The sequence below is a fragment of the Monodon monoceros genome, unplaced genomic scaffold (assembly GCF_005190385.1).
Source record: "Monodon monoceros isolate NGI ecotype Baffin Bay Population unplaced genomic scaffold, NGI_Narwhal_1 Super_Scaffold_20, whole genome shotgun sequence".
Classification (NCBI taxonomy): domain Eukaryota; kingdom Metazoa; phylum Chordata; class Mammalia; order Artiodactyla; family Monodontidae; genus Monodon; species Monodon monoceros.
Window position 1 is genome coordinate 126,942,744 of NW_021703777.1, and position 15,668 is coordinate 126,958,411.

Genomic DNA, 15,668 nt, shown 5'->3' on the forward strand with positions numbered 1-15,668 from the left:
AATTTCATAAGAGGCAGAGACTTTTATAATGTCACTCTCCCCTGCACTGAAAGTCACAGCATTAAAATTGGTGATTTTGCCATATTCTGCCTTCTATGTTAAACAGTTTGTTTTCACATCCAAAAGGATTCTTGAGAAAAAGTTTTTTTTCTCTATTTTTTAATTTAGTTTTTAGTTCTAGAATGGCAACTAAGGCTTATATAGGAAGGATGGGGTCTGGATATGGTAAAGAATTTAAGAATAGAAGACATAGAGGAGTTTTGTTATGATAAATAAAGGAAAAAGGAAAAAAGGCTAAGTGGAACTTTGCTTTAAATGTGAGACAAGTGTAGGTTCAAAAACAAGAAACGTGATAAGAAAGGAGTTGGAGGATCAAGCTACAGTAAACTCAGTGAGTGAAGTTTGTGAAGCGGTGTGAGATGAGTGCCGAATAATCTTCGACTACAGAATTATGGCAACATTTCATAAGTTAACTTTTTAAAATTTATTTGCCAGTGAAAAGCCTACCTTTTGCATATTCCCATCTATCACAAAGATTTTTCCACTGATACTTTCTGAAATTTGTATTATTTAGAATTCTATTATAATATTGAATAAATTTTGACACTATATTTTCCCTTTCTCCCTTAGAGATTCTGGTAGTCCAGCACCCCACTTTCTAACCCCTGAGTGAGAACTGCTGATAATAGGAGCTTATCTCTTACTATATGCAGAAGAGGAGAGAGAGGAGTTTTTGAATCAAGAAGCAGGGGTACAATTTCTATTAACTTTAAGACTGTATTTTCTTGTCATTTTCTGGCATCCATAAACTGTATATTCAAATCTAATCTGTATAGCTGAAATTAGTGAAAATTTCTTCTAAATTTTAGCAATAAATTTACTGCCAGATGTAATCTTTATTATTGAAAGAAGTTGTTTTTTTGTTTTTTTTTTCTGTTTCATGTATCTTAAAGAGACAGTAGAAATTATTTTGGTAATATGAGAAATACACCATTTTCAATATGATATATTATTTTTAAAGATACTTTAAAATAGGACTTACACTTTAAAAGCAGACATAAAAGATGCTGTACAACAATTAATCTTCTTTTCTCTGCCTTGTTAATTACTGAAAAAAGGTGATAAAGAATTAACAATAAATGTAGATTTTTAATTTTTTATTTTAATGTAACATTCAATTTATAAATAATCATTTGTAAATTCATAAACATTTTTAATTGCATATATATTTAGGGCCAAAATAAATTTTAGAATAATTTTAAGAGAATATTTATATTTACATTTAGACTCTTGCATCAAAATCTAATTTAGAGATAACTATACCCATTTTCCTCCATTTTTTATATTTACATATTTAAGCACTGTTATGGACTGAATTCTGAATTCCATTCCCCTTTAATCATATATTGAAACCCTTACCCCAATGCCTTAGAATGTGACTATATTTAGAGATAAGGCCTTAAAGAATTAATAAAGTGAAAATGAAGCCTTTAGGGTGGGACGTAATCCAATCTGGCCATACAGAGGGCCACCTGGGATGTAGCACACAGAGAGAAGAGAACATGTGAGGACACAGTAAGATGGTGGCCACCTCCAAGCCAAGGACAGAGGCCTCAGAGGAAAACATACATGAAAACACCTTAATCCTGGACTTTTATTCTCCAGAGGTGTGGGAAAATAAATTTCTGTCCTGTAAGTCACACAGTCTGTGCCATTTTGTTATGGCCGCTCCTGTTAACTAATACAAGTATTACTCAGCAAATAAAGCTTCAGAAATCTACATAAAAATTCATTTTCCATTTGCTGCTAAAATTTCAACTTCAGAGCATGGCAAAAAGGGGGCTATTTATAATATTTTATGATTATTAACTATATGAAATAAAAATAAGAGAACAAAAGTTTTATCCACTAATGAGTATGTTACAGAGGAGTAATAATACAAAGAATATATTTGCCATACATAATTCAGAGAAGGTTATTTTATGTTAGGTGATTGTTCAGATAACCTATTTGACTTTTCCTAATTAAAATTAAACCATGTCCTCTTTTCAACAGTATTTACCACCTGCCTCTTATTGCTATAGTCGTTGTGAAACGTTAGATAAAGATGAACATATTATTGATAAAGTGAGCTGACAGAGTCCTAAAAAAAAGAGTCTCGGTCTTCAGCTCTCATTGATATTTCTGGTTATAATCATCTTATTTTATCATAATATTAATTCATGCATTAATTTATTTTTAATTGAACACTTTTCACAGATAGCAAGATAAATATTGGGGAAGTACCAGAAATAAGACATGGTCACTTATTTCAAGGGAACTCATAGTCACCTTGAGTATGAAGGACATATGAAGGAACAATAGTAAACAAGTTTTATAGTTGCTAAGTTATATTCAGAATGAAGGTACTAAGGACTGAAAGGTCAATTCTGGAAGAATTAGGCAGTAGACTATGATAGTTTGACTTGAAAATTAGCTAGGACATCTAAAAATTCACTTCTTCTGTTTGGAACAAGACAACTTGAATCAAGAATGAATACTTAAATATAGCACCAGGAATGGAGCTAGCTATTAGTTGAACACTGACAATGGTTTGAACAGTGCAATTCAGATCTGGAAATCCTTTCTACAGACAAATCTGTTTCAGCAGATGTTTTGGGGAGGATGGGATTTGTTTCTTGATCAATGGTGAAACACATGTATGGTTACCACAGTTACCCTAGGAAATATAAGACAAAAATAATAATATCGTGCAACTTGATGTAAAATTTTACTTAGTCTTCCAAAATTGTATGAGTTTATAAACTCATAGCAATGCTGATTTTGTATATGGATATGGAACAGAAAATTAAAACTAGAGGAAGACCAATGTAATTGTAAAAAATACATTTGGCTTTCCCCTCTAAAGTACAAAATATTTCAACAAATACTTCCTTAAACATTCAGATTTAAAGTGATATAGATGCAAATATCTATGTGATGATTAAATGGAAAAATATAGTCAATTAATAGGAATTTTGTTATTATACATTATTTGTCCTGAATGTGATAATTTCCTCTGCTAGGAGAGATACAATAATTAATACAAAATAGCACCTATTTTTCTTTCAGTAATTTATTTTTTAACTTATTTCTCACACAATCTTAGACAAGTAAAATTTTCACAGGGCTAGCCGCAAGTTTTTAGTTCCATTAACATAATAAGGAATAAAATGTTATTAAAGTCCTCATTTTTCTTTTAATTCCTCTTCTCAAAGGTGGAAAAAAGAAAATGTAATCCCCTGTTTCAACATTATGTACAACAAAAAATTTACAGTGAGCAGCAAAACCGAAAGATTGATTCAAAACATAGGCTAGGCTTATTAAAGTTCTACCTTGAGGAAATGGAATTTTATCTACAGTTTCTTTTCACTAGCCACACTCAAAAGAACATACACAGCAAAACACACACACACAGACAAACTTACTGCATTTAAGCCCACACACTACACACAAACACACAGAAACACATGCCAGCGACCACACACAATAGAAGCTACAACTCAGATACTATCAGTGAGCTTTCAAATTTGTATCAGGACACACAAATGCTTATATTTCAACAGGAAGGTAACAATTCCAAGGTCGATCGATCTAAAAGGGAACACTAGACTTCAGTATGATTCAGTTACAGCAACAAACAACACTGCAATATGAATACAATTTCAATAATGTCTTGTCCTTGAATATACACATGTAAACAGATAATTAAATATAATGCAGTAAATACTATCACAGAACAATATATAAAATACCATGGAAACAGAGAGAAAAGAAAAATTAATTTTGATTTATACTTTCAGAGAAAGTGAAAAAAAAACCAAAGTATATATTTGATTTTTGCCATGAAGATTGGGTTCATTTAATAAAGAACTAAAGAGAGGAATGGTAGTCAGAATAAACATCAAAATCAAAGCCACAGAAGTGGGAAAGTTATTGGGATTATGTAATGTGTTAACGGTGAGTAGAGTAGTGGCTTGAAAGTACATAACTTAGCTCCACAGGAGTGTAGAGATAAGGAAGCTAAGAAATGAGATTTGAAATGTAACCTAAGGTTCAGATTTTGAAGGGTCTCATCTGACAAGTTCAGGGGTGTATGCCTTATCCTATAGAGTAGGAAATGAGAAAACATGGAAGGACATCTTTTTATATACATACAGTAGAATACATAAAACATACATGTCCATAAAGCAAAACATACAGCATCAAATTCACATTTGAAACTCCCTACATTCCCCACCTATATAAATCAAATCTCTTTCTCTCCCCTGTTAAAGGCAATCTATTATGTTGGCGTTAAAAAAAAAAAGTACTAATACTTATATATGCAACCCTAAATGATATAGTTTAGGCTGTTTCTGATCTTTTATGACTTGCTTTTTTTTTCTCAAAATTATGTCTGTTGTGAGATTCATCATTTCTTTGTGTGTGTGTAGCTTTGGTTCATTCTTATGAATTGTTGTATAATAGTTCATACATATATTCATACACACATCTTCATGTGAGTATTCATATACACATCTTCTAGAGGTCATACATGTAAAATTTTCTCTAGCTTATGTACCTAGGTGTAGAATGGCTGGTTAAATATTTCTGCATTTTTAACTTACATAAACAATGCCAAAATCTTTCCAACATGTTCCTACCAATTTACACAACTCCCACTAGAGTATGAAAGTTATCATTGCCCCTTAACTTCACCAACATTTTGTAGAGGGTTTTTTGTTTTGTTTTGTTCTTTACATTTTTTGCCTGTTTTGTTGTGTGATGGTCCTAACTGAGTTTTAAATTTCCTCTCCACTTGTTATCAGTAAAGTCAATCATCACTTCATATATTTATTTTCCATTTGGATTGCAAAATACTTACTCAAATGTTTTGCCTATTTTTTTCACTGGGTTTCCTATTTTTTTTCCTTATACATATTCTTTGGTTAACTATTACTTTGTTGATTATATTTGTGACCTATATCTTCTCTGACTTTGGATTTTAGCCCTGTTTTGAAATTTTCTGATGGCCGTAGTCTAATTTTATAGCACTTGATTTCTATACTTTCTACCTCCTTTTCTTTTGTTAGTAGGTTATCTAGGACTTCCAGTACAATGCTGAAAAGCAGTGTTGAGAGGCAACATCCTTGCCTTGTTCCTGAACTTACAGGATAGATTCAAATTTCTCAGTGGTAAGTATGCTGTTAGCTGTAGGGTTTCTGTAGATATTATTTATCAGGTTCAGGAAGTTTCCCTCTATTCCTAGTTATTGAGAGTTTTTGCCATGAGTGGGTGCTGGATTTTGTCAAATGTTTTGCTGCATCTATTGATAGGATCATGTGATTTTCTTTGTTAGCTTTCTGATTTGATGGATTACATTAGTTGTTTTGTTTTGTTTTTTTTTGGTATGCGTTGGGTCTTTGCTGCTGCGCATGGGCTTTCCTCTAGTTGTGGCGAGAAAGGGCTACTCTTCGTTGAGGTGCGCAGGCTTCTTGCGGCGGTGGCTTCTTTTGTTGCGGAACATGGGCTCTAGGCGCATGGGCTTCGATAGTTGCAGCATGTGGGCTCAGTAGTTGTAGCACCTGGGCCCTAGAGCACATGGGCTTCAGTAGTTGCGGTGCATGGGCTTCAGTAGTTGTGGCACACAGGGCTGATTGCTCTACTAAGCCTCCATGGGCATGTGGGATCTTCCTGGACCAGGGATTGAACCCGTGTCCCCTGCATTGGCAGGTGGATTCTTAACCACTGAGCCACCAGAGAAGTCCACATTAGTTGGTTTTTGAATGCTAAACCAGCCTCGCATACCTGGGATAAATCTCCTTTGGTCGTGATGTATAATTCTTCTTAAACTTTGTTTAGTTCTATTAGCTAATACTCTGTTGAGGAATTTTGCATCTATATTTGCGAAAGAGACTGGACTATAGTTTTCTTTTCTTTTAATGCCTTTATTTTGTTTTGGTGTTAGGGCAATGCAATGAAATACGAGGCATTTCCTCTGCTTGGTAGATTTTACCACTGAACCCTCTTAGGTTTGGGACTTTCTGTTTTGAAATGTTATTAATGATGAATTCAAGTTTTTAAATAGATATAGGCCTATTCACATTATATATTTCTTCTTGTGTGATTTTTGGAAGAATTTCTTATTTCTCTTGTCCATTCGTTCTTGCACAATGTCTAATTTACCCATTAGAGTCTGTAGCACATGAATCATAGCTTGCTTTTTAATTCTGACTTAATGAACATTTTAAATTCCTGGTCTGATAGTGTCAAAATTCCTGCCATAGCTGAGTCTGGCTCTCCTCCTTGCTCTATCTCTTCATACTTTTTTGCCTTGTACTATGTCTTGTAATTTTTTAATTGATAGTTGAATGTAACCTACAAGAACTATTCTGAATAGGCCTTTTGTAATATGGTGTTAAGATGTAGTGGGAAGGGGGGCATTCCATAGCCCTGAATTAGGTCTCAGCCTTTTTGTGAGCCTGTGCCTCTAGACTGTGAATTTCACACATGCTTTTCTGTTTTATCTCCCCCTCCTCCCTAGGTGCGGAGGATGGCTAACATGGCTGAATTTAAATATTTTCCTCCTTTTAGATGAAAGTCTAGATGGGGCTGGAGTTGGGTATTTCCCTTCCCCCAGGTCAGTGAGTTCTGGTAACACAGATTTTGGAGGGCAGAACTTGTTATGAACAGAATGTTGTTATTTCAAAATGGCTGCTTTTCCCTGTCTCCTGCTGGAATCAGGAGGGGACTTTTCTTCAGTTTTCATAGTGAGAAGCCCATAGTAGGGCTACTGAATGTCAAAGTCACAAAGAAAGGTGTGGGGATCCACTAAGACTCGGCTCTCCTGAAATTTTTAATTCTCGAACTTGTTTGCATTAAGCCTCCAGAAATTCATCAATTACAGTTCAGGTATTCTTACTTTGTTACTGGTTCTCTCAGAGGTTTTAGTTCTTGGATTTCTGCTCAGGTAAATTGTGATTCTCTGTACTCTCCTGTTGATGTCTCTAATTTTGTGAGTTTGTGTTTGCCTGTGACCTCATTTCTCCTATGTAGCTAAGAGTTGTTGCTTTTTCAGTTTGTTAAGATCTTTACTTGTCCTTAGGTTGAAGTGGTAACTTTCAAGCTACTTAACAGAAGTCTCCTCTTTCTTCCATTTTTGCCATTGATTTAATTGACTGCTCCAACATCTGGCAGCTCAGCACACTCTCTCCAACTCAGCTGGGTTTCCGACAAATTGGTGCTGTGAGCAGGGAAGCTGATTAAACACAATGCCATTTGGAAAGAGCTAAAGCCTGAATATCCCTTTGGGATATCACCTTTGGGAGTTGTTAGTGGAGTCCATGGAGCATGCTAGAAGGGTGCTAGCAAATCATCTGCAAGAATCTGAGGGTTCCAGGGGGCACTTAATGAAGAGGCCTTGGGAAGTGCTAGCAGAGACTATGGGACACTCCACCAGCCATACCAATGGGTCTTGGGGATTGCTAGCAGAAGCCATGGGGGCATTCTTGGAAGATGCTAGAGGATTGTTTTTATAAGCTTTTCAGTTCTGAGGGGGACCACTGGTCTTTCTCATTAGCCCCTGACTCTCCAGCTGAGCTTGTCCAGTTAGGTCTAATTAGAGATCCCACATAGGGGTTCAGCAAAAACAAGTGAAGCAGTTTCCTAACCACTGCTTAGACCCCTCCACCAATGTGGTCAGAGACAGCCAGAGGGGCTCTTACAAGCTGAGCAACTCTAAGCAGTAGCTGTCACTGAAGCTGATAAATACCTTGCAGTTTAGCAAGATGTTGAAACATCAGGAGAAAAACAAAAAAAGAGTGTACAGCCTTTTGGTTTACTTTGCTTAGCATCCTGAAGAGACCTTAGAGCTTTAGTTGGATCTCTCTGGAAGCCTGTCTCTGCTCTAACCAGCCTGCCCTACACTGTTCAATGGGAGTCCCAGCTAAGAAACAGCTGTGCACCCAACAGGGCTGTTCTACTTCATTCTCCCTTCCACTCTCCTGCCCCAAAAAAGTTGTAGCCAAATCCTGTCAGATGACCTTAAAAATGGAAAATTAATGAAAAGAAAATTGCACTTCTTGGGCCTCCTAGATACCGGGCCACAGGTGACTGCTTTCCCTGGCACCAAAATGAGGGAAAAACAGATAATGGTCTCTGGGTCTGAGGCCACCACCACTGGGACCTTTACCAAGACTGACTATGGGTGGGCTCTTCTGGATGCTACAAATAATTGTCAAGGTCCCTATATCTAAATATATTATTGGTATGGATGTACTGTCTATGTACACTCCTGCTAGCTCTTTGTCCCAGCCCTAACGTAAGCGCTACAGTTAGAACCATTATAAAGGGGCGTGTGGAAGACTGCGAACCTACCTGACTCACTGACTATAGTCCATAGGCTGCATTTTACTGGAGCCACTGGCAAGCATCCGACTGACATATAAAAGAAGCCCCCCACCACCCCCGGCCCCGTGGAGATGAGGTATTTGAGTAAAAATCAGTTCGGCTCCTTGTAAGGTTTTTGTTCCCCATAAAAATGCTCACCAGAGAGGCCCCCAAGCTGACAAGGAAAAACATAAGCAGTGAGCAGATCACGCTCGCCAAATAAATGCAGGGACTGAAGTGTTGTTCTCCACCCCAGAACAAACAGATATGCGAGCAGACGGATTCATGAGAAGACAGCCCATGGAAATTCAGATAGCATCTTAGACTGGGCTTGCACACGTGGACTGCCACTGTCCTCAGAAACAGCATGGAGTAGCTATCCTGGGTGCCAGACCCTGGCCAGGCTAAATACACTGCCCAGGGGTAGATGCCACGAGACCATGCACCAGGATATTCTTGGGAGGTAGATCACATTGAGCCTCCTGCCCCATCCAAAAGGCTTCACTTGGTCCTGAGTGCAGTTGAGGACCAAATGGCCACATTGTCCAAGCCCTACAAGACTTCCTTTGTTTCCTGTTGGGGTTTCCTATGTATACTGCATCCAAAAGCAGGCCCAGATTTGCAGCCCAAGCTACAGATCAATGGGTTCAGTCATTGGACGTACCACAGACTCTCCATGATCCACATCACCCCCAAGCTACGGTGATTAAAGGACATGCTTTAATGGACAATTAAAGGACAGGGTTTAGTGACGATGGGAGAGCTCATTTCTGAGATTAGGTTATACAAAAGTTTCCGTCTGCTCTCCCTCTCTTGCTCTCTTGTTTGCTGGCTCTGTGGGAAAGCCAGCTGACATGTTGTGAGATGTGCTATACAGAAAGGCTACATTGGCAAGGAATTGGAGGAGTTAATCAACAGTCAATGAAAGACTGAGGACCTCAGTCCAACAGACACTGAGAAATTGAAGCTTGCCAAACCCACATGAATGAGGTTAGAGGATTATCCTCCCCATCAAGCCTCAGATAAAACCTTGTGCAAGAGTCATCCAACTAAACTGCACCCAGTTTTCTAAGTCTCAGAAACTGTAACATAATACCGTTTGTTTTAGGTAACTAAATTTGGTGGTAATTCATTACACAGCAACAGGTAAAAAAATACAAACATAGGACTTCCCTGGTGGCACAGTGGTTAAGAATCCGCCTGCCAGTGCAGGGGACATGGGTTTGATCCCTGGTCCAGGAAGATCCCACATGCCACGGAGCAACTAAGCCCGTGCACCACAACTACTGAGCCTGCACTCTAGAGCCCGCGAGCCACAACTACTGAAGCCTGCGCACCCAGAGCCCATGCTCTGCAACAAGAGAAGCCACCACAATGAGAAGCCCGCGCACCGCAACGAAGAGTAGCCCCTGCTTGCCGCAACTAAAGAAAGCCTGCACGCAGCAACGAAGACCCAATGCAGCCAAAAATAAATAAATAAACTTATTTTAAAAAACCCATAAAAGTACAAGAAAGAAAATTGCAGGAAATCTCAAATGTGCTAAATATAACAGCACATAGATGCAACAGTGCTAAATATAATAGTGAATAAGAGAAATTGTGCAGAAAAATACTGCAGCATAATCACAGTAATGTGTTTTACATTAGAGAACTGAACAACATGATTTACCATAAAAAAACCAATTCAAAATGAAAAAAATGACCACTATGACATAGAAGTATCTAATAAAATTCAACAGCTGCTGTAGATAACATGATAAACTGCTAATAAACATTATTAAATTAACAGAGGAATTTACAAAAATCTTACAGCAAACATTATATTGAATGGTAAAAGTATTTATTTTAAGAATGTTAAAGTATTTAAGATCAGAAACAAAACATATATGTCAATTAGCTAGTCAACATTTTACTTGAGGATTTAGCCAGCAAAGTAAAAGAAATTAAAAGTAATAAAATTAGTAGATGATTGGAAAGAAGAAATAAAAGTGTGATTATTTTCTAACTGCAAAAGATTGGTTTATTCAACTACACTGAATTTTAAAATATTCGTTTATAAAAATTACCAAAAAGTGAGTGAAATGCTTGAAGTCACAGACTAGAGAAATATGCCAAACACATAATTAGCTAAAAGTATGTATGGATCATATACAGATTCAATTCAATAATAAAAAGGAAAATCAGAAGGAAAATTGGCAAAAATATACAAATAGGCACTTTGTAAAGGAAGACATACAAATGGCACATAATGTGCAATACCACTTACCTCACTGTTTTTCAGGAAAATGTAAATTAAACTCACAATAGTATGTCATTTCACACCAACCAGATTTACAAAAATTAAAAGTCAGACAATATTTTGGGTTGTAGATGACGTGAAGTAATATGAATGCCAAACTGTGATAGTATAAACTAGCAAAACTAACTTCGAAAATAAATTACATTACTACTAAAGTTGACAAATCAAGACAGCAATTGCATTCCATAGCACTAGGAAACAAACAGTAGAATATTCCTCAGAGCATTCTCCTTCATACCAAAGTATAGGATTCAGCCTATATGATTCCTAACACTAGTGTGGCTAAAATCATTATATGCACACAATGGAATATTCCACTCTAATCAAAAGGAATTCTGTGAGATACATCCACTTGGATGAATGTCCTAATCATGTAATTGAATCACAGATGAATTCCTCCAGTAAAGTCCAAAAACAGGAAAAACTAAGTAATGTATACCTGTGGACACAAATAGTTAAGACTTATTAGTAAAAACAAGAGAACACAAATTTCAGGGGTTAAGAAAAAGGTCTGCATTGAGGGGCACACTTGAAGCTCTTAAAATACTGATAATATTTTGTCTCTTAGTCTAATAATGTATAGAAGGATATATATGTTGTTATTATTGTTTAAACTATATGCATATATTTTAGTATATACATTTCACAATAAGAACTTTTACAAACTTTTAAATGAGTTTTTAACTTTATGAAGTTTTGAAAGTATTTACCTCATTTTTATTCAAAATCATCTGTTGTCAGGCTCCAAAAAAGTATTTTCTAGCAAAAACATCTACTTTCAAATCGTTGCTTTTGAAATGAGTAACATCTTCACCATCTCTGATGAAACAGAAGTGCCAAACTGAGATTTTATTGAAGGCATTCTTCACCTTATGAGATATGTCACATAGTATCTTTTAAACTATTTTTGAAGTTGTTTTGTGAACTCATTACTTCAAAGAAGATTATTCTCTATTCTTTACAGGATCCAGAGGGATCTAGATTTATTCTTTGTTAAAAAGGAAAATACAGGTATTCACATCATGTTAATATCACAAATGCAAGAAATACAGGATCAGAAAGAGAAGGAAAATGCAGTTTCTTTGGGTTTTCAACTTACCCCTCTGAAAGCCATGTCAAAATGTTCTGCTACCAACTAAACTCTGTGTGTGTGCGTACAGTTGAGATCTAGAAACTGCTCTAGTGTAATCAGAATGCTAACTCAGGAATTACAGAAGCAATAATTGTAACTACTTAGTAACATTTAAAAGCCAACTGATTTGCCTAAAATATTTTTGCCCAAATTATTAGTAAAAGAGTCTGTGTAAAAACAAACACACAAAGGAATTTTAAATGAATTCATTTAAATCAGTTTACTCCATGTCAATTCATTCATAGCAATGTCTATAATTATTTCTCTCACTGTTCAGCTGAAAAACAGTATTTTGAAGTTAGTTATAAACATTTAGACAGACTTTCAAATATATACATCAACTATTTTCTTTAAAATAGTTCTTCATGTGGGTGGCATTTATTCACGTTTCTAAGTTCAATGCAAGATCATAGGTAAATTAAGAAAAGTGGTTATGCAAATATGCTTCTGGGTGATACATAGTAGAGGAATAGGTAATCGCTTATTGTTTTCTCAAATTATTTGAGGTATTTAATTACATTATAATGCTTTTACAGGTTTTAAAATAAAAACAAACAAACAAAAAAGACAAATGTACATCCATGTCAAGATTAAGATGAGAAGTGGCTGCATCTCTTCTGAGAACCTAACAAACCATTTATTATTTTTAAGTGCCTTATCCAAATCTTTACACACTATGGCTAATTCCAAATGTTTCAATCTGACTGTGTTCAACTGGTTGGAGCATCGTGTTAAAAAAGATTCATGATTTTAACTCCATAAATGTGTCTTCTTTTTCTTACTATTCTTCATTCACATGGTGAAAACAACAACAAAGCAGCCAATTGATATGTGTGTGTGTGTGTGTGTGTTTATATATATATATGTAATCACGAGTGCAAACAAGTTCTAATGTTTCCGTGTTCCTCAAAACAATTACAAAAAGGTACGAATTATAAATGGTACCTGAAAATGCACCAAACCATTGTGGGGATGAGATTGGCAGGTCTTTGCTAAAAGATCAGAAAATGAAATGTACATAATAGGAATAACTTATTTTATTGACAAACTGCTAAAGAAGTCTATAATGTTTTCCTTAAATAGATGAAAAAAAATGTAAGGTTGATGTCTGGTGTTTAATATTGAGTCTATCCCAAATTCTTAGCTATTTATTTATATAAAAATATGAGGAAATGGCAGACATACTTATTACCATGAGCCCAATGTTACAGGGATAATCTAATACTATAGTTTGATAGAAAATGTCTATAACAATGAGGCAAATGTATCAGAATCAAGAAAAATTTTAAATGCTTCACCATGTAAAATTGTCAAGTCTAACTTTATAAAATAACAACTTGGCTCTGGACTGGGCATTTTTCTGAACACCTCATAAGGATCAGTGTTGAGGCAACAGCATTTGCTTGTTCCTGTCACCAATCTATTGGTTTTCAACATGCATTCAGAGACAAGACGGTTCAAAATAATTGGTATGGAAGTAATGCGAAGTAGAATTGTCATAGTGTATCTCTACTGTATTCTTCTTTATGATATCATGAAGAAGGTACTGATTGATAAATGAGAAAGTTAAAGCACAGAGAAGTCCATAAATTGTCAAAGGCCACACAGGTACAAAATAAGAGACAGGATTCTAAGCCTGCAAGTCAGCCTCCAGAACTCACACTATTCTAAAGTCCTCAAATAAGTCTTTTGAAATAATTTGAAGAGTAGGGAAACCTCATTTTCATGTTTCAGTAGAAGAAGGAAGAATGTAACTTTGAAATGTATCCACTATATCAGCCATAAAATCTTCAGAAAACTAGAAGCTTCAAAAGGTAAGAAGACAGTATTTATCAAACAGTAAAACAAAGGAAAAGGAAATAGAGTGAGAAAGGATGAAAGAATGAGATAATATTGTAAATAGATCATATAGGAAAAGTTTATGATGATAAAGATGCAATATAACATGAGTTAATATATGGAAAACATTTAGTAAAACACCTAGCACAAAGACAGTATGCCAGTAAACGTTAGCTATTATAATTTGTATAAATCCCGTGTCTCTAAAGAAAGCAAATCTGATCCAGACTTCGTTGTTGTTATTTGTTCGTTTATTTTTGTTTTCAAATTGGCAGAGTACAGATTGACAATTCTTGTCCTCTATGACAGCCAACACCACTTTTCCTATCTGAATCCTGAGAGCAGGTTTATGTTCATGACTCCACTTTTAATAGTAATTTCTAACAGCCATTTTGTAATTAATAGATGGTGAATTTTTCTTTTCTAAACTGTCTTTTTCAATGATTCTTAAGTTAATGGAATCGTGACCAATTTGATTTAAAGATTCACTGCAAATATGATCTTATCTTTTTTCATCCCCTCATTTCCAGTTCTTTACTTGTAAATATCCCTCACTTTTTTTTTTTTTTACTTATTTGATGCATATATATTGAGCACTTACCAAAAGCCAGGAATGTTGTATTATTTTCCCTGCTATGTGTTAGACTATGTTCTGGCATTGGATATTGATGGAAAACAGTATATCTGAATTGAAAAGGAGATTCTGGATGCAAATGGAAAAATTCAGAATAATCTAAGGGAAGGAAAACTGAGAAAGATAATGAAACTCAGACATATCCCGTCAAATATTTTCATTTATAAGAAATAAAAATAAGGGGAGAAACAAACCACATTTTAATAAGAATAAATATCAAAATGGCCTCACAAGTGTCTTCACAAATAAATGAGAAATGTGAAGCAATATCTACAAAGTATGTTTGGGGAAAATTTTGTGACTTAAGAATACTCTGACTTGTCAAGTTGTCATTCACAAACACTTGTCATTTAAAATAAAGTCGTCTTAGATATTCAAGATTTCAAGAAAACACAATTCAAGTGACTTCTAAAAACTTTTGTTAACTGAATATTTTTCAATCTACTTGAGGGAAAAATCAAAATTAGTACCTTAAGAATGCAAAAGAAATCACTGTATAAAAGCAATTAAAAAGAAAACTAAATCTAGAAAAAATATTTTTCATCTGGTTAGAAATCTGAATGTAAATGTCAATAAATACCACTGACTGAATTAACGTGAATGAAAAATCCACATTATAGTAATAATGATAGAGACATACTAAACAGGAGCAGAAAATGATATCACCAATGATAAAGTATTACTAACATATTCATGTAATATTGGCACCAATTAAATGATACATATTTTATCTTAATTTAAAAATTACAAAGCACAGTTAAAGGAAATTTTTCAAATTTTTAATCACTGATAAAAATTTAAATAGGTTAAATAATTTTCAAAACACTGGAAAAGAAAAGAGCAAAGCATATTATGATCCTTACACCAAAGGAGTAAAAAGAGAAAATGTGTAAAAATAAAATTTTAAATATGTTTCACAAGACTCATACATGAAGCAGAAACTAACACACCATTTTAAAGCAATTATACTCCAGTAAAGATGTTAAAAAAAAGAATCATATATGAGTTTTATCAATGAGTATAGATAGTTTAATATCTCCCATTTAAAATATTCACTTAGGAAATTAAGAAAACCACTGACAGAACAATTGAAAAAATAAACTGTTAAAAATAACCAGAAAAGACCAGCAACATATGAGGAATTGTTAAATTCCCTACTAATTAAAGAAATGCAGGGCTTCCCTGGTGGTGCAGTGGTTGAGAGTCCGCCTGCCGATGGAGGGTCCCACATGCCACGGAGCAGCTGGGCCCATGAGCCATGGCCGCTGGGCCTGCGTGTCCGGAGCCTGTGCTCCGCAGCAGAAGAGGCCACAACTGTGAGAGGCCCGCGTACCGCAAAAAAAAAAAAAAAAAAA